Source organism: Mirounga leonina, unplaced genomic scaffold (genome assembly GCF_011800145.1).
Source record: "Mirounga leonina isolate KUSES-001 unplaced genomic scaffold, KU_Mleo_1.0 Mir_151, whole genome shotgun sequence".
In the NCBI taxonomy this organism is placed as follows: Eukaryota; Metazoa; Chordata; class Mammalia; order Carnivora; family Phocidae; genus Mirounga; species Mirounga leonina.
In genome coordinates this window covers 93,621,842-93,648,737 of record NW_023270377.1, presented here as the reverse complement: position 1 = coordinate 93,648,737, position 26,896 = coordinate 93,621,842, and the positions used below count along the sequence as shown (strand labels likewise).

Here is a 26,896-nt window from a genome sequence, read left to right as displayed (position 1 = left end):
ACTATATCCAGCTAGGCTGTCATTGAAAATAGAAAGAGAGATAAAAAGCTTCCAGGGCAAACAAAAACTAAAGGAATTTGCAAACATGAAACCAGCCCTACAAGAAATATTGAAAGGGGTCCTCTAAGCAAAGAGAGAGCCTAAAAGCAACATAGACCAGAAAGGAACACAGACAATATACAGTCACCTTACAGGCAATACAATGGCACTAAATTCCTATCTTTCAATAGTTACCCTGAAAGTAAATGGGCTAAATGCCCCAATCAAAAGACACAGGCTATCAGATTGGATAAAAAAAGAAGACCCATCAATATGCTGTCTGCAAGAGACTCATTTTAGACCCAAAGACACCCCCAGATCGAAAGTGAAGGGGTGGAAAACCATTTACCATGCTAATGGCCACCAAAAGAAAGCTGGGGTGGCAATCCTTATATCAGACAAATTAGATTTTAAACCAAAGACTGTAATAAGAGATGAGGAAGGACTCTATATCATCTTTAAAGGGTCTATCCAACAAGAAGATATAACCATTGTAAATACCTATGTCCCTAACATGGGAGCAGCCAATTATATAAGGTAATTAATAACAAAAGCAAAGAAACACATAGACAACAATACAATAATAGTGGGGGACTTTAACACCCCCCTTACTGAAATGGACAGATCATCTAAGCGAAAGATCAACAAGGAAATAAAGAGTTTAAATGACACACTGGACCAAATGGACTTCACAGACATATTCAGAACATTCCATCCCAAAGCAATGGAATACACATTCTTCCCTGGTGCCCATGGAACATTCTCCAGAATAGATCACATCCTAGGTCACAAATCAGGTCTCAACCGGTACCAAAAGATTGGGATCATTCCCTGCATATTTTCAGACCACAATGCTTTGAAACTAGAACTCAATCACAAGAGGAAAGTCGGAAAGAACTCAAATACATGGAGGCTAAAGAGCATCCTACTAAAGAATGAATGGGTCAACCAGGAAATTAAGGAAGAATTTTAAAAATTCATGGAAACCAATGAAAATGAAAACACAACTGTTCAAAATCTTTGGGATACAGCAAAGGCAGTCCTAAGAGGAAAGTATATAGCAATACAAGCCATTCTCAAGAAACAAGAAAGGTCCCAAATACACAACCTAACCCTACACCTAAAGGAGCTGGAGAGAGAACAGCAAATAAGCCTAAACCCAGCAGGAGAAGAGAAATAATAAAGATCAGAGCAGAAATCAATGAAATAGAAACTAAAAGAACAGTAGAACAGATCAATGAAACTAGGAGCTGGTTCTTTGAAAGCATTAACAAGATTGATAAACCCCTGGCCAGACTTATCAAAAAGAAAAGAGAAATGACCCAAATCAACAAAATCATGAATGAAAGAGGAGAGATCACAACCAACACCAAAGAAATACAAACAATTATAAGAACATATTATGAGCAACTCTATGCCAGCAAATTAGATAACCTGGAAGAAATGCATGCATTCCTAAAGATGTATCAACTACCAAAACTGAACCAGGAAGAAATAGAAAACCTGAACAGACCGATAACCGCCAAGGAAATTGAAGCAGTCGTCAAAAATCTCCCAACAAACAAAAGCCCAGGGCCAGATGGCTTCCCAGGGAAATTCTACCAAACATTTCAAGAAGAATTAATACCTATTCTTCTGAAACTGTTCCAAAAAATAGAAATGGAAAGAAAACTTCCAAACTCATTTTATGAGGCCACCGTTACCTTGATCCCCAAACCAAAGACCCCATCAAAAAGGAGAATTACAGACGAATATCCTTGATGAACATGGATGCAAAAATTCTCACCAAAATACTAGCCAATAGGATCCAACAGTACGTTAAAAGGATTAGTCACTACGACCAAGTGGGATTCATCCCTGGGCTGAAAGGTTGGTTCAACATCCGCAAATCAATCAACATAATACAATACATTAACAAAAGAAAGAACAAGAATCATATGATCCTCTCAATAGATGCAGAAAAAGCATTTGACAAAGTACAGCATCCTTTCTTGATCAAAACTCTTCAGAGTATAGGGATAGTGGGTACATACCTCAATATCATAAAAGCCATCTATGAAAAACCTAGAGCGAATATCATTCTCAATGGGGAAAAACTGAGAGCTTTTCCCCTAAGGTCAGGAACGTGGCAGGGATGTCCACTATCACCACTGCTATTCAACATAGTATTAGAAGTCCTAGCCACAGCAACCAGACAACAAAAAGAAATAAAAGGCATCCAAATTGGCAAAGAAGAAGTAAAACTCTCACTCTTTGCAGATGATATGATACTTTATGTGGAAAACCCAAAACTGCTAGAACTCATACAGGAATTCAGTCAAGTGGCAGGATATAAAATCAATGCACAGAAATCAGTGGCATTCCTATACACCAACAATAAGACAGAAGAAAGAGAAATTAAGGAGTCGATCCCATTTACAACTGCATCCAAAACCGTAAGATACCTAGGAATAAATCTAACCAAAGAGGCAAAGAATCTGCACTCAGAAAATTATAAAATACTCATGAAAGAAATTGAGGAAGACACAAAGAAATGGAAAAACGTTCCATGCTCATGGATTGGAAGAACAAATACTGTGATGATGTCAATGCTACCTAGAGCAATCTACACATTCAATGCAATCTCCATTAAAATACCATCCACTTTTTCAAAGAAATGGAACAATTAATCCTAAAATTTGTATGGAACCAGAAAAGACCCCGCATAGCCAGAGGAATGTTGGAAAAGAAAAGCAAAGCTGGTGGCATCACAATTCCGGACTTCCAGCTCTATTACAAAGCTGTCATCATCAAGACAGTATGGTACTGGCACAAAAACAGACACATAGATCAATGGAACAGAATAGAGAGCCCAGAAATGGACCCTCAACTCTATGGTCAACTAATCTTTGACAAAGCAGGAAAGAATGTCCAATGGAAAAAAGTCAGTCTCTTCAACAAATGGTGTTGGGAAAATTGGACAGCCACATGCAGAAGAATGAAACTGGACCATTTCCTTACACCACACACAAAAATAGACTCCAAATGGTTGAAAGACCTAAATGTGAGACAGGAGTTCCTCAAAATCCTAGAGGAGAACACAGACAGCAACCTCTTCGACCTCAGCCGCAGCAACTTCTTCCTAGAAACATTGCCAAAGGCAAGGGAAGCAAGGGCAAAAATGAACTATTGGCACTTCATCAAGATAAAAAGCTTTTGCGCAGCAAAAGAAACAGTCAACAAAACCAAAAGACAACCGACAGAATGGGAGAAGATATTTGCAAATGACATATTAAAGGGCTAATATCCAAAATCTATAAAGAACTTATCAAACTGAACACCCAAAGAACAAAGAATCCAATCAAGAAATGGGCAGAAGACATGAACAGACATCTTTCCAAAGAAGACATCCAAATGGCCAAGAGACACATGAAAAAATGCTCAACATCGCTCGGCATCAGGGAAATCCAAATCAAAACCTCAATGAGATACCACCTCACACCAGTCAGAATGGCTAAAATTAACAAATCAGGAAACGACAGATGTTGGTGGGGATGCAGAGAAAGGAGAACCCTCCTACACTGTTGGTGGGAATGCAAGCTGGTGCAACCACTCTGGAAAACAGTATGGAGGTTCCTTAAAAACTTGAAAATAGAGGTACCATACAATCTAGCTATTGCACTACTGGGTATTTACCCCAGAGATACAAATGTAGGGATCCAAAGGGGTACGTGTACCCCGATGTTTATAGCAGCAATGTCCACAATAGCCAAACTGTGGAAAGATGTCCATCGACAGATGAATGGATAAAGAAGAAGTGGTATATATATACAATGGAATATTATGCAGCCATCTAAAGGAATGAGTTCTTGCCATTTGCAATGACATGGATGGAACTGGAGGGTGTTATGCTGAGCAAAATAAGTCAATCAGAGAAAGACATTTATCATATGACCTCACTGATATGAGGAATTCTTAATCTCAGGAAACAAACTCAGGGTTGCTGGAGTGGGGGGTGGGGTGGGAGGGATGGGGTGGCTGGGTGATAGACACTGGGGAGGGTATGTGCTCTGGTGAGCGCTGTGAATTGTGCAAGACTGTTGAATCACAGATCTGTACCTCTGAAACAAATAATGCAATATATGTTAAGAAAAAAAAAAAAGAAGATAGCAGGAGGGGAAGATTGAAGGGGGGAAATTGGAGGGGAACACGAACCATGAGAGACAATGGACTCTGAAAAACAAACTGAGGGTTCTAGAGGGGAAGGGGGTGGGAGGATGGGTTAGCCTGGTGATGGGTATTAAAGAGGGCACGTTCTGCATGGAGCACTGGGTGTTATGCACAAAGAATGAATCATGGAACACTGCATCAAAAACTAATGATGTAATGTAATTAACATAACAATAAAAAATTTAAAAAGTAAACTTATCTTAATGAGCACTGAGTTATATAGGGAATTGTTGAATCACTATATTGTACACTTGAAATTAACATAATACTGTATGTTAAACTGGAATTAAAAAAAAAATAGGGTCTTAGTATTGCCCAGTCCATGAACATCCAAATAAATTTTTTGTTAACTTTGTTATTAAAAAAAAAAAGGTATCTGTATCTCCACATTCATTGCAGCATTATTTGCAATAGCCAAGACATGGAGACAACCTAAGAGTCTGACAAAGGAAAAATGGCTAAAGAAGATGTGATACAGGGACGCCTGGGTGGCTCAGTCGGTTAAGCGTCTGCCTTTGGCTCAGGTCATGATCCCAGGGTCCTGGGATCGAGTCCCGCATCGGGCTCCCTGCTCCGCGGGGAGCCTGCTTCTCTCTCTGCCTCTGTCTCTCTCTCTCTGTCTCTCATGAATAAATAAATAAAATCTTTAAAAAAAAAAAAAGATGTGATACATATTTACAATGGAATGTTATTCCACCTTGAGAAAGAAGGAAACCCCACTATTTGAAACAACATGGATGGATCTTGAAGGTATTATGCTAAGTCAGAGAAAGACAAGTACTGAATGATCTCATTTATACATGGAGTCTAAAAAGGGTGAACTCATAGAAAGAAAGAAGGGTGGTTGACAAGAGCTGAGGGGTGGAGGAAATGGACAAATGTTGGTCAAAGGGTACAAACCTCCTGTTAGAAAATCAGTAAGTTCTGGGGATTTAACGTACTACAGTGTGACTATAGTTAACAATACTGTATTGTACACATGAAAATTGCTAAGAGAGTAAATCTTGAATGTGCTCACCACACACGCACACAAACACACACACAAAGGTAATTACTTGAGGTGAAGGAAATGTTAATTAACCCTGCGGTGGTCTTGTTTTACAATATATGTGTATCAAATCATGTTGAACACCTTCAACTTAAAGAATGTTATATCTTGATTACATTTCAATAAAGCTGGGAAAAAACAAAGATTAACTGAGTTAGTATTTGTTAAGCACTCAAGAGTTAAAACACGTTGTTTTTAAATAAGTAAAATAAAGACACATGGTTCAGGGGCAAAAACGGACATGAAACCAGGCAATTTGAGCAATGTGAAAAATGCTGTGATCGAGATGTGTTCTAGAGGCCAAAGAGGGAAGAGACCAGCCCTGATGGGAAGGTCAGGAAACACTTCAGAGAAGAGGGGGAGGAGAGTGCTGTAACTGCATCTTGCAAGATAAGCAGAAGTCCTCCTGAGACCAAGGAGGAAGCAGAGACTCTGTAATATCCAGACATCTGAGTTTCCCTTCTAAGTTTGTCTCATATCCCCACCTTCTCCTAGGTCCTCCCAGACCTGGGGAACAGACAGACCCCAACGCAAGAAGTGTCCCTAGGCTGGGCTGAAAAAGAAGAGCTCAGGGTTTCACTTTTAAAACCTCGGCCCTGATTGGTCAGTCCTGGGATGATTGGTCAGCTGGCTCCTAACTGCCCTCATGTTTCATGCATGAACAACGTGAGGGGGCCAATTTCAACCAGAGCTCTCCTGCTCCGCTGAGCCCTATGGAGCCTATGGAGCAGCTGTTTTCCCTAAGTTGGGAGGGCTCCACACTGCAGGGATGAAGAGCAGAGCAGTGTCTGGAGCGGTGCAGGAAGGGCAGCCCTCGCTGAATTCCATCCAACCTTCTCTGGCTGTCCCTGAAGAGCTTCTTTCATGCCTGGCCTGAAAGAACCAAGTCTGATGGGTATGGGACAAGAGGGATCAGAAACCTCTTCTTTCACTATAATCTTCCTTCCTGTGTGTCCCTGTGAAGAGAATTTTCTAGACCGAGCGAAAACGGCAGGATCTCACTTCCTCTTCTGCAGCTTCACAGGTAAGAAGACTCCTGTCTTTCTCCTTTGCAGCAGAATTCTTGTAACATGAACTGTGGCAAACCTCCATTCCATTCCCTACTTGGCGCACGACTCTTCCGCCTACCGTGTTTCCCATTTCTGCCAAGTGGCTTCTTTTATAACAATCCTACACCAATTAACTGATGTCCCACAGCAGCAGAGATAGGGGGACAGATGGGTAAGTAAAAACAAAACAGAGAAGCTTATCATTGCTTGGCCTTGTCTCGAAGAGACTGGTTCTCAGAGCTCAGAGGTTGGCACCCATCAGAAAGAAGTAATACCAGATTAATGTGTTCACCTAGAATTTCGTAATTAGATAGCTACAAGTTAGTAACAGCTGACTGTAGCTAAGGAACATTTGGCCCTGTGTGCTGCAGACTTACAGGATTCCCATACTCCCACAAGTGGAGGGGTTCTCTTATAGCCAACCTTATTTACTGAGTTCCCCATGTATGTGTGCAGCATGAATTCAATAAATATAGCATCAGTAGCTTGGTTCTGTGTAGCCCTGGGATATCCTTTTCTTTCTTCCTTTCTTTTTTTTTTTTTTTTTAACTGAGGCAGAGTCCTGGAGAAAGAGGCACCTGAAGCACCTCTCTCCCCTAGCCTGTTCTGGAAATTGAAAAACAGCTCCATGCACAGCTGGTGCCCATTCTGTTCCATTCCCATTGGAATTTGTCTCATCAGTATGTCTTGTAGACCATACACCCTAGTCTTATGGTTCTCAGCTGTGGTCCCTGGAACAGCAACATCAGCATCAGCTGGGTGGGACTTGATAGAAATAGATTCATGGGTCCCACCCCACACCTACTGAATAAGAAACTCCAGGGTAGAGCCCAGAAACCTGTATTTTAATAAGCCCACCACTATTGATTCTGAGACGCACGCTCAAGTTTGAGAACCACTATTCTAGTCTTGGCTGTCATTGACCAAATCATATGTATTTCAGGCTTTGTAGGCCATATATTTTTGTCACAATGACTTAACTCTGCTGTTGTACCGTGAAAACAGCCATAAATATAATGTAAGATGAATGAGCTTGACTGTGTTTTAATGAAACTTTGTTTACAGAAATAAGCCCAGGCCAGATCTGGTCCCCAGGAGGTAATCTGCCAACCCCTGAGAGTTTTAAATAGTGTTTCATCCATCAGAATTTCTATTTCAGTGTGTCTCTGATCCTGGGTTCTTTTGGAACCCTTATTCTTTGTGTGTGTTCTATAGAAATTTTATTTACCCACAGTAAAAAAGAAAAAGTATAACTATTAAGAAAAGTACGGAGTATAGCTTTTCCGAAGGCCTGGGAAGCATGTAATAGCCCCATTTTACAAGAAGGAAACTGAGGCACAGGACATGATTCGGGCCTGCCCTGCTGCACAGTCAACACCGTGTTCCTTGAGCACAAAATTTCCATTTCTGTGAAACCTGATAGGAACAGTGCCTACCAGAGTTGTGTGACAGTAACCCAGGACCTGTAATTACATTCAACCACACTGCTCCTCCCAATCGAACTTCCCCTGGGAAACCAGTTTCACTTTCTGTGATCTAGATATCTACACTCTGCGACCTCTTATCTGGGGGCACACAACCAAGAAACAATAAAAATGGACAAAGTAGTTAATCATTGGCTTATGTATCTCCCTGGATTTTATCAATCCGTGATCCATCTGGAGATCCTGTTTACAGAGCTGCTGGTACTCTGTCCTCACCATTAGTAAAGCATGAATATTTTCAACAGGATAGGGACAGGTTTGATCTAACGAGGATGGCCGCTAGGTCTCATCTGAAGACTTTGGGCTAAGGTGGTCCTCTACAATTGGGGGTGAGGGTTGAGGGGGGAAGCTTCAGGCCAAAAACATAATGATCAAGAAAATTAGAAACCAAGGTACGTGGACGGCTACATTAAATGCATGCGTGGAATGCCGTGTCTTAACTGCTGATGATGGGGAACGTGTGATAAGAAGTGTGGCATGTTCTCCTTGCTTTCAGAATTAGCATAAGCTAGGCTATCTCAGAGTAAAAAACAGCCCCCAAATTTTAGTGGCTTTAATTAAAGGCTGCAAAGGATTTTGGGTGATGCAAATGCTTCTTGAAGACAGCTTTCCTTGTGTGGCAGCTCCAGGGTCAGGTGGTTTTAATCTTGCGGCTCTGCCCCTAAAAACAAAGCCTCCTGCAGGATCGCATGCCCCGGCAAAGAGAGGTGTGTGGGATACCGACCCCCTCTGCTCACAGGTCACCCAGAACTAGGCACATGGCCCTGTCCAGTTGCAAGGGGAGGAGAACTGGATATGATACCAGGACGACTGCAACTCATCATTTCAACCACATTATGTCACGTATCTTTCCACAGCACCAAAGGGAGGTCGGCTAATATGAAAGCCAACCATAGCTGAGAGGATTGAACAAGGAGTGTGTTTTTTAACTGAAGTATGGCACACAATGTTATATTAGTTTTAGGTGCACAACATATTTTTTTTTTAAAGATTTTATTTATTTATTTATTTGACAGAGAGAGACAGTGAGAGAGGGAACACAAGCAAGGGGAATGGGGGAGGGAGAAGCAGGCTTCCCACGGAGCAGGGAGCCCGATGCGGGGCTCGATCCCAGGACTCTGGGATCATGACCTGAGCCGAAGGCAGACGCTTAACGACTGAGCCACCCAGGCGCCCCGGTGCACAACATATTTGACAATTGTATACATTACTCAGTGCTCACCAGGATCAGTGTAGCCACCATCTGTTACCATATAATGTTATTACCAATATTATGGACGATATTCCCTATGCTGTACTTTTCATTTCCATGACTGACTTATTTTATATCCAGAAGTGTGTACCTCTTAATCCTCTTTATCTGTTTCACCCATCCCCCCAACAGTTTGTTCTCTGTATTTAAGAGTCTGGGTTTTTTTTAAGTTTTTATTTTAATTCCAGTTAGTTATTATACTGTGTAATAATGGGTTTCAGGTATACAATATAGTAACTCAACAGTTCGTACATCACCCGGTGCTCATCATGACAAGTGTACTCCTTAATCCCTATCACCTATTTTACCCATCCCCCTACCCACCTCCCCTCCAGTATCCATCAATTTGCTCTCTTAAATAATTAAGAGTCTGTTTCTTGCTTTGTCACTCTCTGTCTCTGGTTTTCTTTTCCCCTTTCCTTGTTTTGTTTCTTAAATTCCACATAATAATGAAATCGTATGGTATTCGTCTTTCTCTGATGTATTTCACTTAGCATGATACTTTCTACCTCCATCCATGTCGTTGCAAATGGCAAAGATCTCATTCTTTTTTATGACTTATATTCCATTGTGTATATATACCACGGTTTCTTTATCTGTTCATCAATAGATGGACACTTGAGCTGCTTCCAATCTTCGTTATTGTTAATAATACTGCTATAAACATAGGGGTGCATGTATCCCTTTGAATTAGTGTTCTTGTATTCTTTGGGTAAATACATAGGAATGCAGTTGCTGGATCATTGGTAGCTTTATTTTTAACTTTTTGAGGAAACTCCATACTGTTTTCCAGAGTGGCTGCACCAGTTTGCATTCCCACCAACGATGCAAGAGGGTTCCCCTTTCTCCGCATGCTCGCCAACATCTGTTATTTCTTGTGTTGTCGATGTTAGCCGTTCTGACAGGTGTGAGGTAATATCTCATTTTCATTTCTCTGATGATAAGGGATGTTGAGCACATTTTCATGTGTCTGTTGACCTTCTGGATGTCTTTTTTGGAGAAATGTCTGTTCTTGTCTTCTGCTCATTTATTTATTTATTTTTATTATGTTCAGTTAGCCACTGTATAGTACCTAATTTTAATTGAAATATTCATTTTTGGGGTGTTAAGTTCTGTAAGTTCTTTATGTATTTTGGATAGTAGCATTTTGTCAGATATGTCATTTGCAAACATCTTCTCCCATTCCACAGGTTGCCTTTTAGTTTTATTGTTTCCTTCATTGTGCAGAAGCTTTTTATTTTTATGGAAGTCCTAATAGTTAATTTTTGCTTTTGTTTCCCTTACCTCAAGAGACACATCTGGAAAGAAGTTACTGCCTATGTTCTCTTCTAGGATTTTGATGGTTTCAGGTCTCCCATTTAGGTGTTTAATCCATTCTGAATTTATTTTTGTGTATGGTTTAAGAAAGTGGTCCAGTTTCATCGTTTTGCATGTTGCTGTCCAGTTTTCCTAACACCATTTGTTGAAGAGACAGTCTTTTTCCCATTAGATATTCTTTCCTGCTTTGTCAAAGTTTAGTTGACCATATAGTTGTGGGTTCATTTATGGGTTTTCTATTCTGTTCCACTGATCTGTGTCTATTTTTGTGACAATACCAGAGTGTTCTGATTACTACAGTTTTGTTACATAATTTGGAGTCCCGAATTGTGATGCCTCCAGCTTTGCTTTTCTTTCTGAAGATTGCTTTGGCTATTCAGGGTCTTTTGTGGTTCCATACAAATTGTAGGATTGTTCTAGCTCTGTGTAAAATGCTATTGGTAATTTGATAGGGATTGCATTAAAGTGTAGCTTGCTTTGGGTAGTATAAACATTATAACAATATTTATTCTTCTAATCCATGAGCATGGACTGTCTTTCCATTTCTTTGTGTCGTCTTGAAAAATCTTCCATCTATGTTTTATAGTTTTCAGAGTACAAGTCTTTCATCTCTTTGGTTAGGTTTATTCCTAGGTATCTTATTGTTTTTGGTGCAATTGTAAATGGGATTGGTTCTTTAATTTCTCTTTCTGCTACTTCATTACTGGTGTATAGAAATGCAACAGATTTCTGTACATTCATTTTTGTATCCTGTGACTTTACTGAATCTGTATCCGTTCTAGCATTTTTTTCGTGGAGTCTTTTAGGTTTTCTATATAATGTCATGTCATCTGCAAATAGTGCAAGTTTTACTTCTCTTCCTTACTGATGTGGATGCCTTTTATCTCTTTTGTTGTCTGATTGCGGTGGCTAGGAGTTCCAGTACTATGTTGAATAAAAGTGGTGCGAGTGGACATCCTTGTCTTTTTCCTAATCTTAGGAGAAAAGCTCTCAGTTTTTCCCCATTAAGGATGATGTTAGCTGTGGGTTTTTCATAGATGGCCTTTTTTTTGTTTTTTAGATGGCCTTTATTTTATTTTATTTATTTTTTTAAAGATTTTATTTATTTTTTAGAGAGCAAGCAAGAGAGAAACAGCATGAGAGGGGAGAGGGTCAGAGGGAGAAGCAGGCTCCCCGCTGAGCTGGGAGCCCGATGTGGGACTCGATCCCAGGACCCTGGGATCATGACCTGAGCCGAAGGCAGACGCTTAACCATCTGAGCCACCCAGGCGCCCTAGATGGCCTTTATTATGTTGAGGTATGCTCCCTCAAAACCTATTTTGTTGGGCACCTGGGTGGCTCAGATGGTTAAGCATCTGCCTTCGGCTCAGGTCATGATCCCGGGGTCCTGGGATCGAGTCCTGCGTTGGGCTCCCTGCTGAGCAGGGAGCCTGCTTCTCCCTCTGCCTTTCTCTCTCCCTCTCTCTCTGTCTCTCATGAATAAATAAATAAATAAATCTTAAAAAAAAAAAAACCTATTTTGTTGAGGATTTTTATCAATGGGTCATACTTTGTCAAATGCTTTTTCTGCATCTATTGAAATGGTCATATGGTTCTTATCTTTTCTCTTATTGATGTGCTTTATCACATTGATTGATTTGCAGAATATGGAAACTTTCTTGCCACCCAGGAGTAAATCTCACTTGATCATGGTGAATAATTTTTTTAATGTATTCCTGAATTTGGTTTGCTAGTATTTTATGGAGATTTTTGCATCTATGTTCATCAGGTATATTGGCCTGTAATTCTCTCTTTTTTTAAATTTAATTTTGTTATGTTATGTTAGTCACCATACAGTACATCATTAGTTTTTGATATGGTGATCCACTATTCATTGTTTCCGTATAACACCCAGTGCTCCATGCAGTACATGCCCTCCTTAATACCCATCACCGGATTAACCCATCCCCCCACTCCCCTCCCCTCTAAAACCCTCAGTTTGTTTCTCAGAGTCTATAGTCTCTCATGGTTCATCTCTCCCTCTGATTTCCCCCCTTCATTTTTCTCTTCCTTCTCCTAATGTTCTCCATGCTGTTCCTTATGTTCCACCAACAAGTGAAACCATATGGTAATTGACTTTCTCTGCTTTACTTATTTCACTTAGCATAATCTCCTCCAGTCCCATTCATGTTGATGTAAAAGTTGGGTATTCAGCCTTTCTGATGGCTGAGTAATATTCCATTGTATATATGGACCACATCTTCTTTATCCATTCATCTGTTGAAGGGCATCTCAGCTCTTTCCACAGTTTGGCTATTGTGGACATTGCTGCTATGAACATTGGGGTGCATATGGCCCTTCTTTTCTCTTACATCTGTGTCTGTGGGGTAAATACCCAGGAGTGCAATTGCTGGGTCATGGGGTAGCTCTATTTTTAATTTTTTGAGGAACCTTCACACTGTTTTCCAAAGTGGCTGTACCAACTTGCATTCCCACCAAAAGAAGGTTCCCCTTTCTCCACAATGTCTCCAACATTTGTTGTTACTTGCCCTGTTAATTTTTGCCAATCTAACTGATGTAAGGTGGTATCTCAATGTGGTTTTAATTTGAATTTCCCTGATGGCTAATGATGATGAACATTTTTTCATGTGTCTGTTAGCCATTTGTATGTCTTCTTCAGAGAAGTGTCTGTTCATGTCTTCTGCCCATTTTTTGACTTGATTATTTGTTTTTTGGGTGTTGAGTTTGAGAAGTTCTTTATAGATCTTGGATACCAGCCCTTTATCTGTAGTGTCATTTGCAAATATCTTCTCCTGTTCTGTGGGTTGCCTCTTTGTTTGGTTGACTGTTTCCTTTGCTGTGCAGAAGCTTTTTATCTTGATGAAGTCCCAAAAGTTCATTTTTGCTTTTGTTTCACTAGCCTTTGGAGATGTATCTTGAAAGAAGTTGCTGTAATTCTCTTCTTTAGTGGTATCTTTTTCTGGTTTTAGTATCAAGGTAATGCTGGCCTTACAGAACAAATTTGGAAGTTTTCCTTCCTTTTCTATTTTTTGGAATAGTTTAAGAAGATTAGGTATTAACTCTTCTTTAAATGTTTGGTAGAGTTTGCCTGTGAAGTCATCTGGTCCTGGACTTTCAAGAGTTTTTGACTACTGACTCAATCTCTTTGCTGGTTATTGGTCTCTTCAAATTTACCATTTTGTCCTGTTTCAGTTTGTATGTTTCTAGGAAATTTCCATTTGTTCTAGGTTGTCCAATTTGTGGCATATTGTTTTTCATAATATTCTCTTATGATTGTATTTCTGTGGTGCTGGTTCTATTCTCCTCTCTCATGTGTGATTTATTTGGGTCCTTTCTCTTTTTTGGTAAGTCTGGCTAGAGATTTATCAGTTTAATTTTTTCCCCCCAAAGAACCAGCTCCTGGTTTCATTGATCTGTTCTATTGTGTTTTTTTTGTTTTGTTTTGTTTTTTAGTTTCTATATCATTTATTTCTGCTCTAATTTATTCTTTCTTTCCTTCTGCTGGCTTTAGGCTTCATTTCCTATTCTTTTTCTAGCTCCTTTAAGTACAAGGTTATGTTGTTTATTGAGATATTTCTTGCTTCTTGAGGTAGGCCTGTATTGCTATAAACTTCTCTCTTAGAACAGCTTTTGCTGCATCCCAGAGGCTTTTGACTGTTGGACTTTCATTTTCATTTGTTTCCATATACTTTTTCATTTCTTCATTGACTTCCTGGTTAACCCATTTATTGTTTAGTAGCATATTATTAACCTTCATGTATTTGTGTTCTTTCCAGATATTTTCTTGTGGTTGACTTCTGGTTTCATAGCATTGTGATGAGAAAATATACACTGTATGATTTCAATCTTCTTAAATTTGTTGATGTTTGCTTTGTATGCTAATATGTGGTCTATTCTGGAGAATGTTCCTGTGCACTTGAAAGGAATGTGTATTCTGCTGTTTTAGGATGGAATGTTCTGAATATATCTGTTAAATCCATTTGGTCCAGTGTGTCATTAAAAGCCATTGTTTCCTTGTTGATTTTCTGTTTAGATGATCTGTCCATTGATGTAAGTGTGGTGCTAAAGTCCCCCACTATTATTGTATTATTATCAATTAGTTCCTTTTTGTTTGTTATTAACTGTTTAATGTACTTGGATGTTCCTATTATTTCTTTTGTTTTTTACATTCTACATGTAAGTGAAATCATATGGTAGTTGTCATCTCACTTAGTGTAATGCCATCTGTGTCCATCCATGTTGTCACAAATGGCAAGATCTCATTCTTTTCTATAGCTGAGTAATATCCCATTGCATTCACACACACACACACACACACACTCCCCTTCATCATTCTTCTATTGATGGACACTTGGGTTGCTTCTATAATATGGCTATTGTAAATAATGCAGTAAACATAGGGGTGCATACATTTTTCAAATGAGTGTTTTCATTTTCTTTGGGTAAATACCCATTGGGGAATTACTGGATCATATAGTATTTCTATTAACAAGGAGTGTTTTTAATAGTCCTGACATATTGTGCATACATAATAAACACTGTCATTCCCAAACACTTATTAAACACTGGTCCCTGATGTCCTAGTTCTCAGCACAGGCCTATTTGGGTTTTACCATGATTACCTCTACTCTTTGTAGGATTCAGATCAGCTGATGGATACAGCCAGACAGGATGTGCGTGATAGAGAGCAGCCAGTGAATTAGAACCACTAAAACCAAACACAGAAGTAGAAGTGAAGACCAGTCTGTCTTCTTGAGTCTTTCCACTGTCCTTGGTCCTCTCCCTTCAGACAGGACATATCTACCCATTAGAATCTCCTGCTTTATCCTGCTTTATCCCACTTCAGTATCTCAAATTGAAAGATGATACTGAATAATACCCTGAAAGACAAAGACTCCAGGACTCCTCTTCATGGGCCAGTCCCCTGCCTACTGACTCCTCACCTGTCCAGAACACAATTCTTTCATAAATACCATTGCCTGAGCACTTACTGTGTACCAGGCATGGTGACAGAAGTTTTATATGTATTATCTTACTTAATACCACAACAGCCCTATGAGGAAGTTGTATTATTTTATTTATTTTACATTGTATTTATTTACATACATTGTATTTATTTTACAGATTAGAAAACTGAGAAAGAACTCAGTTAAGTGATTCCACAAGTTTACACAATTAGCACGTGGTAAAGCTGGAACCTCTCCTCAGGCCAAAGCCAGACTATGTTTATATCTGTTGTGCTTTGTTGTCTTCCTCCTCCTCATTTTTGTTTTCATTCGTTAGGCATTTAGAGTACCCACAGTATCCTGCACTTTCACAAAGATCAGCAAGGCAGAGAGATATGCCCTCTGGTTGCTCACAGCCCAATGCCACAAATGCAGTAGTCAGGATGTGCATACAATGTTTGGGGATCCCAAGGTGAAAGCTGTAACCTATCTGGAGAGGATAGAGAAAATTCAGAGAGGAGGTTAACACTGACTGATCTGAAGAGGAAACCTGTAGGCTTGGGGTGGGATCACAGAGAGGATTTTCATTAGGCACTCTTTTATGCCTATGGAAATCAGGATCCCAATGGGACATTAGCAGGCATGTGGAATTGGTGGTTAACAGGTTCCTAGTGGGGAGATGTAGATCACATGTACTCCTGGCTGGCCAGGCCACCACACCACACGCCAAAGCCCCCACACCCCCACACCCCACACACCACACCACACCTGGAGTAGCACTTGGTTTCAGGCCAGCAAGGCCAGGTGTTGGAACTTTGGTCAGGATTAACTCTTCACTCAAGTGCCCATAATGAAGATGCAGCCAAGGCTGCCGGGAAAGAACTCGAACTGGCCTGGGGCCTCAGGCTAGGAGTGCTTCCAATCTCCCAGGTGAAATTCATCTCTAAGAGTTTCACCTGAAGTAGAGGAAGGCTGGCCCTGGGGACAGAGGAGTGTAGTGTGGTGGTCTCGAGCTGTACTGCCCAGACCAGTAGAACCTGGAAATTCATTAGAAATGCAAATTCTCAGGCTCCATCCCAGACCTGCTAAATGGGAACACTATGTCCTTTTTTAATCTGTGGAGATGATCCACTGCAAGAATTTTATTTCTCTCCCCAAAAGACATAGGAACTTGAAAGGCCTCCTAGGGTTGTTCATTCAGCCATTGCATAGGCCTCGGCCTCCTGCCCCACTTCTCCAGGACCAGCCTTGGCCACCTCTTGAGAGCCCCAAATTCTCATTGCCTTCTGGGAAGCCATCACATGGCATAGTACAATTTGAGAAAGAGCAAAAGAAGAACTGTGGGTGTATTGACATGGGGAGTGACAGGTTGTTTGCTTGGAGAAGAAGCTGGAAGGAGGTGAAGGGGACTGGATCTTGAAAAGAGAGGCAAAGAGAAGAGGTATGCTGGTGTGGACACTACAAGACTACTTTTGAGGGGTTCCACAGGAACACAGTCATGCTCTAGGCCTTGCTCACAGTCCTAGGTGCCAAGAGGAACATCAGGAGACAGAAAATACGGGAATCCCAACAGGGAAGCAGTTAGACAACAGAGCACTTCAATTTAGCCCACTGTTAATTGAGTACCTACTCTGTGCCAGACACTCTGAAAGGGAAGAAGCAATACTGAGGAGCAGCAAGAATGTGGACCCTGCAGCCAGACTGCCTGGCTTTCTATCCCCAGTTGAGGTGCTTCTCAGCCAGTGGTAGCTGCTTAGCCATGCCTGCTCTGTGTACAGGTAGCATCTGTTCCGAGTGGCCACAGCCTTGCCTCTGGTTGCCCAGTGCCTGGATCATCTTACTTGTTAGATCTCTTGACCATCATCCATAATGTCACTTACTTGCAGATTGAATTTAACAAGTTATTGAGCCTCTCCACCCCTCTCTTTCCTTATCTGTAAAGTGGGAACAGTAATAATACCTACCTCAAGAGTTAGGAGGATTAAATGAGTTAACATAAAGACTGGGCTTAGAACAGTGCCTGGTGCATAGTCAGTTCTCAGTAAACATTAGCTATGATAGTTCTTTTCTCCCAAAGCAGAAAGAGTGCCTGAGTAAAGGCCAACTTCTCAGAGTTAAGATGTCCAGACAGAATGGCCTGAGTTGCTAAAAGCAGAAACTTGCTTCCTGTAGTGACTTGAGGGGTCAACACTCACAATCATGTCCGAGCAGGAGGCGGTAACTGGACGGCCACATGGTGGGAATGATGACACCATTGCCTTTCTCTAGCCAAAACAGAGCCACTGCACAAGCAGACAAGCCTGCTCTCCTCCAGAACATGCAGATGCTCTGGCCCAAGTGCTGGAACAGGCTCTTGGAGCCTGTTCAAATGTGGAGAAATATTTAGATCCAACTGAAACCACTCCAGATTGTTGGCTCTTATTTTAGATAAACAGGATAAGCAAACTTGGCCTAAATGAGAACTGGTAATAAATACTCTCTTTTCCTGTTTTTCTAATTCTTCAAAGTCAAATGCTCCAAGTCTAAAGGTCTCATGGGGAATATCTGAAGGATTTCTGGAGCCTATTTTTACTTGGTTAATAACAAAAATTCTTTACATCACACAGACCTTTCACGTACATGTGATGCTCACAATATAGCTGAGAGGAAAGTAGGACAGGTGACCTTACCTTCATATTAGACAGTTGGAAATTGAGGCCCTGTGAATGTAGATGGTTTGTCTTGAGACTCATGGCCATTTCTGATAAGGGAACAAAGGTAATGAAACATCACTCTAGAAATGTACAGCCCTTCCTATTCACTGACCACTTGGGTCCCTCTTTCAGTACATTACTCTCCAAAACACTCACCCACCACAGATTTGCTTCAAGATACCGTTGGGCACAGGTCTCCACACATACTGACAATTGCAAATGTGTGGCTTCGGGCGAGGAGCAGAGTGACCCATCGCAGCAAAGACTGAAGACCCCTAATCCTTCAACTACCACCACCACTACCTCCCTTCCACACTAACCATTGAAAACTGGCTCTACGCATGTTCCCATACATGTGGTCACAAAAGAGAGAATTAGGTACACATCTTCTGCTTCCTATAAGAGGCATTTGAGGATGAGACAGAATGAAATATTTTTTAAAAATATTTAAAAGGGGCGCCTGGGTGGCTCAGTTGGTTAAGCGACTGCCTTCGGCTCAGGTCATGATCCTGGAGTCCCTGGATCGAGTCCCGCATCGGGCTCCCTGCTTAGCGGGGAGTCTGCTTCTCCCTCTGGCCCTCCCCCTTCTCATGTGCTCTCTCTCATTCTCTCTCTCAAATAAATAAATAAAATCTTTAAAAAAAAATATTTAAAAGAACTACATACATCTCTAAAGAAAGACAATCAAATTCATATACAAACAGGACAATATGCAAGCATTAAAATGAGAAAGGAATGAATGTGGTAATGTGAAACTTTTCAAGCAGACATGGGGAGGAAGATATCATCGTGGAGAAAAAGAGCTACACAGAGCACAAATGTACAGATATATTTGGAGGCTCCAAACTACCACAGTAAGCTCTATTTCTTTACAAAAATGAATAAGTAAAATCTTTCTATCATGAGAGATCATGAAATCAATTAAAAGACACCAAAGTACTTTTACCCTATAACACTCTTCTAAATTCAGGCCAATGGGCACCACCACTATTTTGTTAGGCAACTAGACAACTATTTAGCAAAAGGTGCCTAATATGTGTAACTTTATATCAGTGCTCCTCCACTGGAGGCCGGTAAGGGTCCAGTGATTCTGCACGGTGCCTCTCCATGAGCAGTCCAACCAGACATCCAATTGTAGCACATGGCAGCATGAGAACAGGGAGTACGGCCAACCGCCATCAATTCTTCCTTGCAAATAAGTGTAACTCCTTCTTGGTCTTCTGATACCACACGAAGCCCTAATCCAGACCCTCCTTCATCCCTTCCTCCTGTCCTGATCAGCCTCCAGCCTTTCTCTTTGGGTCCCTTGAATGGCCAGGTTAATTTTCCTAAACCACACATGAGCAAACGAGTTAGTAGCAGCCAAGCCTATCTGCCACAGGGAATCCCATGCACACTCTGGCCCTGCTACCCCTCAGCCCCACCGACCATTGCTCCCTAGCAAAATCTGCCCCCGTGGCCAGAATACCTTCGATGTGACTGCTCTATCCACCTTAATCCACCTAAGAACACCTGTGCACCTCCTCCTCATTTTTCCCAAGTTCCTTAAGTTCCATTTCTTGACTCCTCTAGTCTGAAGGGCTCTCCTCTTCCAAATTCTAACAGCAATAGAATTTGCCATTGGCTCTATTTGTCACCATGCCGAGGAAAGGAAAATGGTGCAAGAGAGTAAAGCCAATGCACAGAGAGAAGCTGAGATAGGGTGTTTTATGTACAAGCATAAGAATCTTTCAATCCTGGGACGCCTGGGTGGCTCAGTCGGTTAAGCGGCTGCCTTCGGCCCAGGTCATGATCCCAGGGTCCTGGGATCGAGTCCCACATCGGGCTCCTTGCTCAGTGGGGAACCTGCTTCTCCCTCTCTCTCCCTCTGCTTGTGCTCTCTCTGTCAAATAAATAAAATCTTAAAAAAAAAAAAGAATCTTTCAATCCTTTCTGAAATGAGGCAAATTGATCAATTTTTATACAATCTTCCAACCACAATAGCTAAAATAAAGAAAGAAAAACAGTTTAGGAGAAGACAAAACGATTGTTGGCAAGAGTATTAAACAAATTGAACTCTCCTATACTTCTAGTAGGAGGGTAAATTGCTCAGTCATTTTGAGAAAACAACAGCAACTACTGAAGTTTAGTATACGCTTGCTCCCTGAGTCAGCAGTTCCAACAAAGCAAGTGCACATATGCACGGGAGACACACTGGAATGTTCACAGCTGCACTAACTGTAATAACCAAATCCTAGGAAGGGTGCAAATGCCCATCAACTGCAGAAGGAATAAATATCTTGAATGAGTAAATACAGTGACTTAAAATACGGCAATATAAATGAATGAAGTTAGCTCCGACTACAGTGTAGATTAATCTCATCAAGATAATTGAATGAAAGAAACCAATCACAAAAGAAATAGGATAAAGGTTAGAACATGAAGGTGTTTCTGAGATTCTGGTAATGTTCTGTTAATTGAACTAGAGGTTAGTTACATGGACGTGTTTGTGAAAATTGATGAAGCTGTGCACTTCTGATAAGAACAATTTCTCTTACACACGTTACAAATAATATTAAGGGGTGCATGTGTATGTGTGTGTGTGTGTGAGAGAGAGGAGAGAGAGAGACCCAGAGGCAGACCCAGCTGGAGCATAGGCAGAGAAGGAAATAGTCCAGAGAGCATGAATAGCATCCATAAGCACAGAGGGCTGACTTCATGGGCGTGGGAGCTGTGGATTGGCACAAGACCCAGCGCTGATAGGGTCGTGAACTTGGATCAATGCTCTGCCATTGCTGTCTTACAACCCTTAATAATTTTTGAACCAGGGACCTGTATTTTCTTCTTACCGTGAGCCCTGCTGATTTCATAGCCAATTCTGAGTACAGGTTTCTTGCCAGCTCCCAGTATCCAGTTGATCCAAGAACAGGTCACTGAATTGAATAGATTCAATCTCTAAAAACACTTTTGGATACCTTTTCTGGGAAATCTTAACTGCAACTGCCCTCACTAAAAAATCCCAGAGAATTCCATTGACATCAAAGCCCATAGTGGGTCAACAAGGAGTGTGTGGGGTGGGGGTTGCTCACTGGAGGGAGCTGCTACCCTCTGAGTCCTGAGAAGTCCTGAATGAACCAGGAAAACCACTCAGTTCAACCAGATACTGGAAGGGAGAATTGCTTCCCCACTCTGCTGGTTACCACATTTCTGGCTTCTTTTCCTATTAAGGGGCAGAATTACAAATTTGAGAACAATTGGACATGCTTATCTTAGTTCCCTCTTCTCCCTATAGGGAACAAGGAGCAGGTGGTTTCTGGTATACCTTTGGGGGAGGGTCTTTGCAGCACATGAGGAAGGAGACTGCCTTTTCAAGTGCCACCAATTTCAGGGGAGGGATGAGTGTGCCTAATTCTGGGGGGCACTAACCAAAAGCCACGTCCTCCATTCTGGGTTGTTTTTTTTTTTATGCATAATAAAAGTGACATTTGGCTTCGACCTTCCTCTCCTTTGTATTATTTCTCAAATCATAGAACTTAGGCACGAAAAGGGGAGCTGATCAGATTTCTGACCTTCTAGAAGATTATTATGCTTTGTCTTCTCTTTAAAAATGACAGCAGAATTCTTGTGCAAGAACCACCTACAAAGTTCCATGACTGCATTCACAGGATAAAAACCAGCCTCCAAGCTGGCCTCTGTGTGCTTGTCTTCCAGGCAGGAAGCCCTACATCTCAGATAAAATAACCTCCTCTCTCCAAATACTAATGAGCTAGCTTTTCCTCTCCTCTCCTCCCACTGCTGGGTGCCTTTGCAAAGAGGAATCCAGCCTGTCATCACTGGGCAGCCAGGCCACCAAGGTTACTGACTCTCCTTCAGTCCTGGGAGTCCAACCAGGTAGACATCTCACTGCCAAAATCACTCTCTGCTAAATTAAATCCAGTTCCCCACCCTGGGCTGAGCAGCTGGTACCACAGCCTGACCATTGCCTCTATTTTCTGCCTGAATTTTGCTCAGAGTTAATCTGCGCAAGGCCCAGGAGATTTTTCTGGGGTTATTCCGCATGAAAGGAAGAACTCTGATTTTCAACTGAGAATAGATAAAATTCCCAGGGTACACCTCAAATAACTGCTCTTTCTGACTCCCGTCTGTCTGGTGGTGGTACTCAATTTCCATTAGCTCCAAGGAAACCTTTTCTTCTCATGCAATGGCAACAATAAGAACTTTTTTCCTTTACCTGCTCTCAACCTCCAGAGTTCCAAATTATGAGCCCTGCATTTTTGTCACTCGCTCATTTTTGAAGAACCTGTCCCTTAGTGGCTTACTCTCTATCCATAGGAACTTTAACCTGCATAATTTCATGCCACCTTGCATTCATTCACTCATTCATTCATTCATTATCTGCTTATTCATTCAGCAACTTAACACTTAGTGAACATTCATTCCCCCTACCCTACTCTTCCTCTGCAAACTTTTCTTTATGTTCTTCAATGCCTTCTTCATAGGACCTCTCTCAAAAACTCTTCCTTGTTTAAGTCCGTCCTATTCTGATCAGAGCCTTCTGATCTGATTGATTTCTTCGGTGCTTAGTATTAGCGGCTTAGTCTGGAGCAGACTGTTTCATCTGCTTATTACTGAATTCCCAGTTCTAACCCCCAGGGTTCCACATACATAACCTAAGTTGTACTCATGTCCAATGATTTTCAAATGGGGAGGAGGATTGGCACTGAATCAGTCTAAAGAGAGAGTCCTTAAAGAAAGTCCTTAAAGAGGTCCTTTGTAATTTATAAGAAGCATATCCAATATTTCACTGTATTTCAAATAATAGTTATTTGTATTGATTTTGCAATACAAGCTCTATGACATGTAGCTTGATAAAATATCCCTAATCTATAGGAATACAAATAAAATATAACAAGTTTCAGTGGGGACTTGTCCTTGCCCTTGTAGGGAATGACCAGACCCTGAGCCAGGAGAAGGCGAGGGGTTTCTATCTATCTATGCTAGAAGTGCTAGGTCATCTCTGTCACCAGAACAAGATCCATGTTTCATATGCCTTTGCTCAAACTCTTTATTTGGAATGCCCTTCCCTCCCCACTACGAAACCCCACATCACTTCATTCTTTGACTTTCTTGGTTCTACTAATCGTAAGTGGCCTTTCTTCTGAATGCCCTGTAAGATGCCTCACCTAGGACATGAATTGCACTGTGGCAAATATTAACACATTTTTACCCACCCACCCTCATGATGGGAAATTCCGTGAGGATAGAAACCATCCACAACAAGTTTGACTTTTACCCCGGAACCCTAAGATACAACAAAGATCACTTCATTCTTTCCCTAAACCAAAGTCAATTAGTTCTAAGCTTTACCACCTGACTGGAGATGTATTCAACTTGTCCCTGTTGGGCTCCCTGCTCACATCTGCCCTCCCTCCACCACCATGAGAAGAATACAATATTGGGCTTAAGTGGGACCAGGTAACACTGACAGGGCCTTCTCCTTTGAGTAGGGTAGTGTCAGCTTTGGTGCTCACCTTCCAAGCCCACGTGGGCAACCTGAAGGAGGTGGCTCCACCACCTCATGCTTTTACCCAAAGTCTATGCTAACGCACCCTCAACAAGGCCTTCCCACCCTTTCCATCATGACAAATCTTTGTCTCTTCTGGACCCCCTCTCCTTCACCCCCAATTTGATATTGACTGCATTCTAACATCTGCTTTGGCATCTGTTTTGCACACACTTACCCCTCGGTCAGGCCCTCCCCCAGTCCTAAAAGGAAGAAATCATCTTAGTCACATTTATATCTCCTACCAGTAGCTAAAGTAGTGCCTTAATTTAAGGTATGGAATGAATGGTTAATCATCTGTTCTTTCCTCTTCAGTCCCAGGAGCTACTTTCTGGGGCATACAACTCATACTGTAGAACTCAGCCCAAATATACCTCCTTCAAGGAAATAGTCCCCTGTCAGCCATTGTCACGGCACCCAGTAAATTTCTTGCCTGTCATCACAGCTATTTACACCATTATGTAATCATGTTTATCTGGGCCACAAGGTGGCGAGCTCCACGGGAGCAAGAGTGACATCTATTTTTGCTCATTCTCCATATTCCCTGTCTAGAGGTCTGATGTTCAATAGCCATTCAAATAAATAATGACTTCAATAATAAAGATCTCAGGGGCGCCTGGGTGGCTCAGTCATTAAGCATCTGCCTTTGGCTCAGGTCATGATCCCAGGGTCCTGGGATCGAGCCCCGCATCGGGCTCCCTGCTCAGCGGGAAGCCTGCTTCTCCCTCTCTCACTCCCCCTGCTTGTGTTCCCTCTCTCGCTGTGTCTCTCTCTGTCAAATAAATAAATCTTAAAATAATAATAATAATAATAAAGATCTCATCCCCCTATGATCAAGGTTTTTCTCTTCCAGCTGTGCTTTTGTTTTCGGATGTGTCTGAAGACATGGGATAATAGTTCTCCCCTAAGGTAGGAGCAGAGGCTCCTCCTGCTCCACGACCTCCCTCAGGAAGCAGAGAGCATCAAGATCCTCATCCAACTCCAAGCCACATTTTCCCACCTTCACCTCGCCTTCATGGCCCTGTCCTGTTAGAAAAAGTCCTTACCTCTCTCAACTTTTTCTACTTCCAAGAGAGATCCATGCAAACCTGAACAGGAATGACAATTCCCTCAAATTTCCACATAAAAACCCTTTAGGGGCCATTCAGGTCATTCTCTAAATACTATTTTCTACCATTATCTTGTGTAGCAATAGGGATGTTTACATGTTAGGTTGAGAATATAAAATAATTCAACTAGTTAATGTTCTGGACACTTAAGAACTAAGAGTTGTGTAATTCTAAGTAAGACTGACATTGTAGATTAGTCTAGGGGACTGTAAGGAACCTAGTTCTCAGTACTCATGGAAAAGATCTTAGTTATTTAAGGTTTAAATGGACCTCTTCTAGTAGGGTCTAGATCTGTGCTTTTCCATACAGTAGCTATTAGTCACCTTGGCATTTTTATTAAAAATGAAGGGGGTGGAAATCAGAGGGGGAGACAAACCATGAGAGACTATGGACTCTGAGAAACAAACTGAGGGTTTCAGAGGGGAGGTGGGTGGAGGGATGGGTTAGCCCCGTGATGGGTATTAAGGAGGGTACATATTGCATGGAGCACTGGGTGTCCATGGAATATGTCATGGAACACTACATCAAAAACTAATGACGTACCATATGGTGACTAACATAATAAAATTAAAAAAAAATTTTAATTAAAAATTAAATTTCTCAGTGTCAGTCACTACCAAGTGCTCAGTAGCCGTATGTGGCTGGTGGCTGCCACACAGAACAGCACTATATCACATTTCAGAACAGAAAGTTCTATGGAAGAGCAAGATGCCTTGAGATGCCTTGAGCACACACCAAGTTGAAAACTGGTCTCTGCTTTTAAATACGAAATGCTCAATAAACAACCACCTTCTTTACAATGCACCAGATTCTGTTGTACTTGCGTCACACACAGTGTATCATTATATCTTTGTAACTTGGGAGATAAGTAGTATATTACTACTCCTCTAAACTCATTTTCTGGTGCTGTAATTGCAAAATATCACAGACATGATGGCTGTGTTTGATGGAAAATAGAAGACCAGTAAAATAAGTCAGATGAATAACTACTTACCCGATTCCCCTTTCTTCCTCTTTGCCCTCTGACCATGTGGGCATAAATATGTTGTGATGAGATGGGCTATAACTCCCAACCCAGAGAGATGGTATTGTGGGTAATAAATCCTGCCCAGAACCCTGCCTAAAAGGTCAGGCTCCCAGGTGGGGAATGAGCAGCCACCTTATAGAGCAGGGTCAATGTAGTGCAGCATATGGCTCAGATTGAAACAACCCAGGGATGCTCTCACCCACTGGGATTTTTGCAATGAAATATACTAGTTACCAAACCAGTATGATGGGCAGGGAGTAAGAAGCACCAGTTCTCCTCCACAGAAATAAAAATAATATGCAGCCAGCTCTGTATTAACCACAGAAACTAGAGCAATGAGAGCATAGGCAATTGAAGTTATAGAAAATCCAAAGCTTTGCTCTAGCAAGTGAGCTCATTTTCAGAGGCTTCAAAACCAATTCTAATGTAATAAACAGACAGAAATTTTATGAATGCGACACACATACACACAGCTTGACTTGGGAGGATCCCATGGGAACCAGCCCGGATACCCATTCAGGCTTGAGGCTTGCTCCTGCCGAGCCTTTAGACTTCATATTCATAAACTCACCACTCTTCCAGGACCTTCAGGCTTAATGCAAATTAATTTAACTGCCATGCAGCTCATTTGACCATTATTGAGGTTTTAAAATAATTAAGAGTGAAAGCAGCTGATTAAAGTCTTTCCAGGCTGCTGTGGCAGTTTATGAATTCTACAAGTTCCATATGAATGTGACTCCTCAGTGACTGCAGATTAGCTGGGGGGATATTCATTAAGATGGAATAAAAAGGCAACAGTAACCATGACATCTTTTTGTTTCATATTCCCTGACAGCTTCCAGGGAGCTCGATGTGAAGACAAAAAATACTATATTTCTATAGCATTTTACAAGTAGGATAATATCGTTTGTCCCATTTGATCCTCCCACTAATTCTATGAACTTGGCAAGGATGGTGTTACTCTCTTTATTTTACATAAAAAGAAACTAAAGCTCAAACAAGTTAAGTGCTTCACACAGACAATAAAAGTGGGAATGTAGTCAAATATCCAGGGCTAACTCCCAATCCAGTGTTTCTCCAGGATGCTATGGTACCTCTCTTTCGTAAGGATCATGATTCTCCAAAGACAGTTCCACCAGTCTGAAATTTCTAAGAAGAAAGTTTCATTACTTTGGCTTAAA

General features: G+C 41.4%; 1 long non-coding RNA gene across 1 annotated transcript in view; it reads left to right on the top strand.

Moving 5' to 3' along the window:
* The first annotated feature begins 5,594 nt into the window (after window positions 1-5,594).
* LOC118012514 overlaps window positions 5,595-26,896 on the top strand; it is a 162,215-nt gene continuing 140,913 nt past the window's right edge. The window contains exon 1 of the long non-coding RNA XR_004679731.1: window positions 5,595-6,320. This is a non-coding gene — a long non-coding RNA (uncharacterized LOC118012514). The remainder of the gene's footprint in view (window positions 6,321-26,896) is intronic.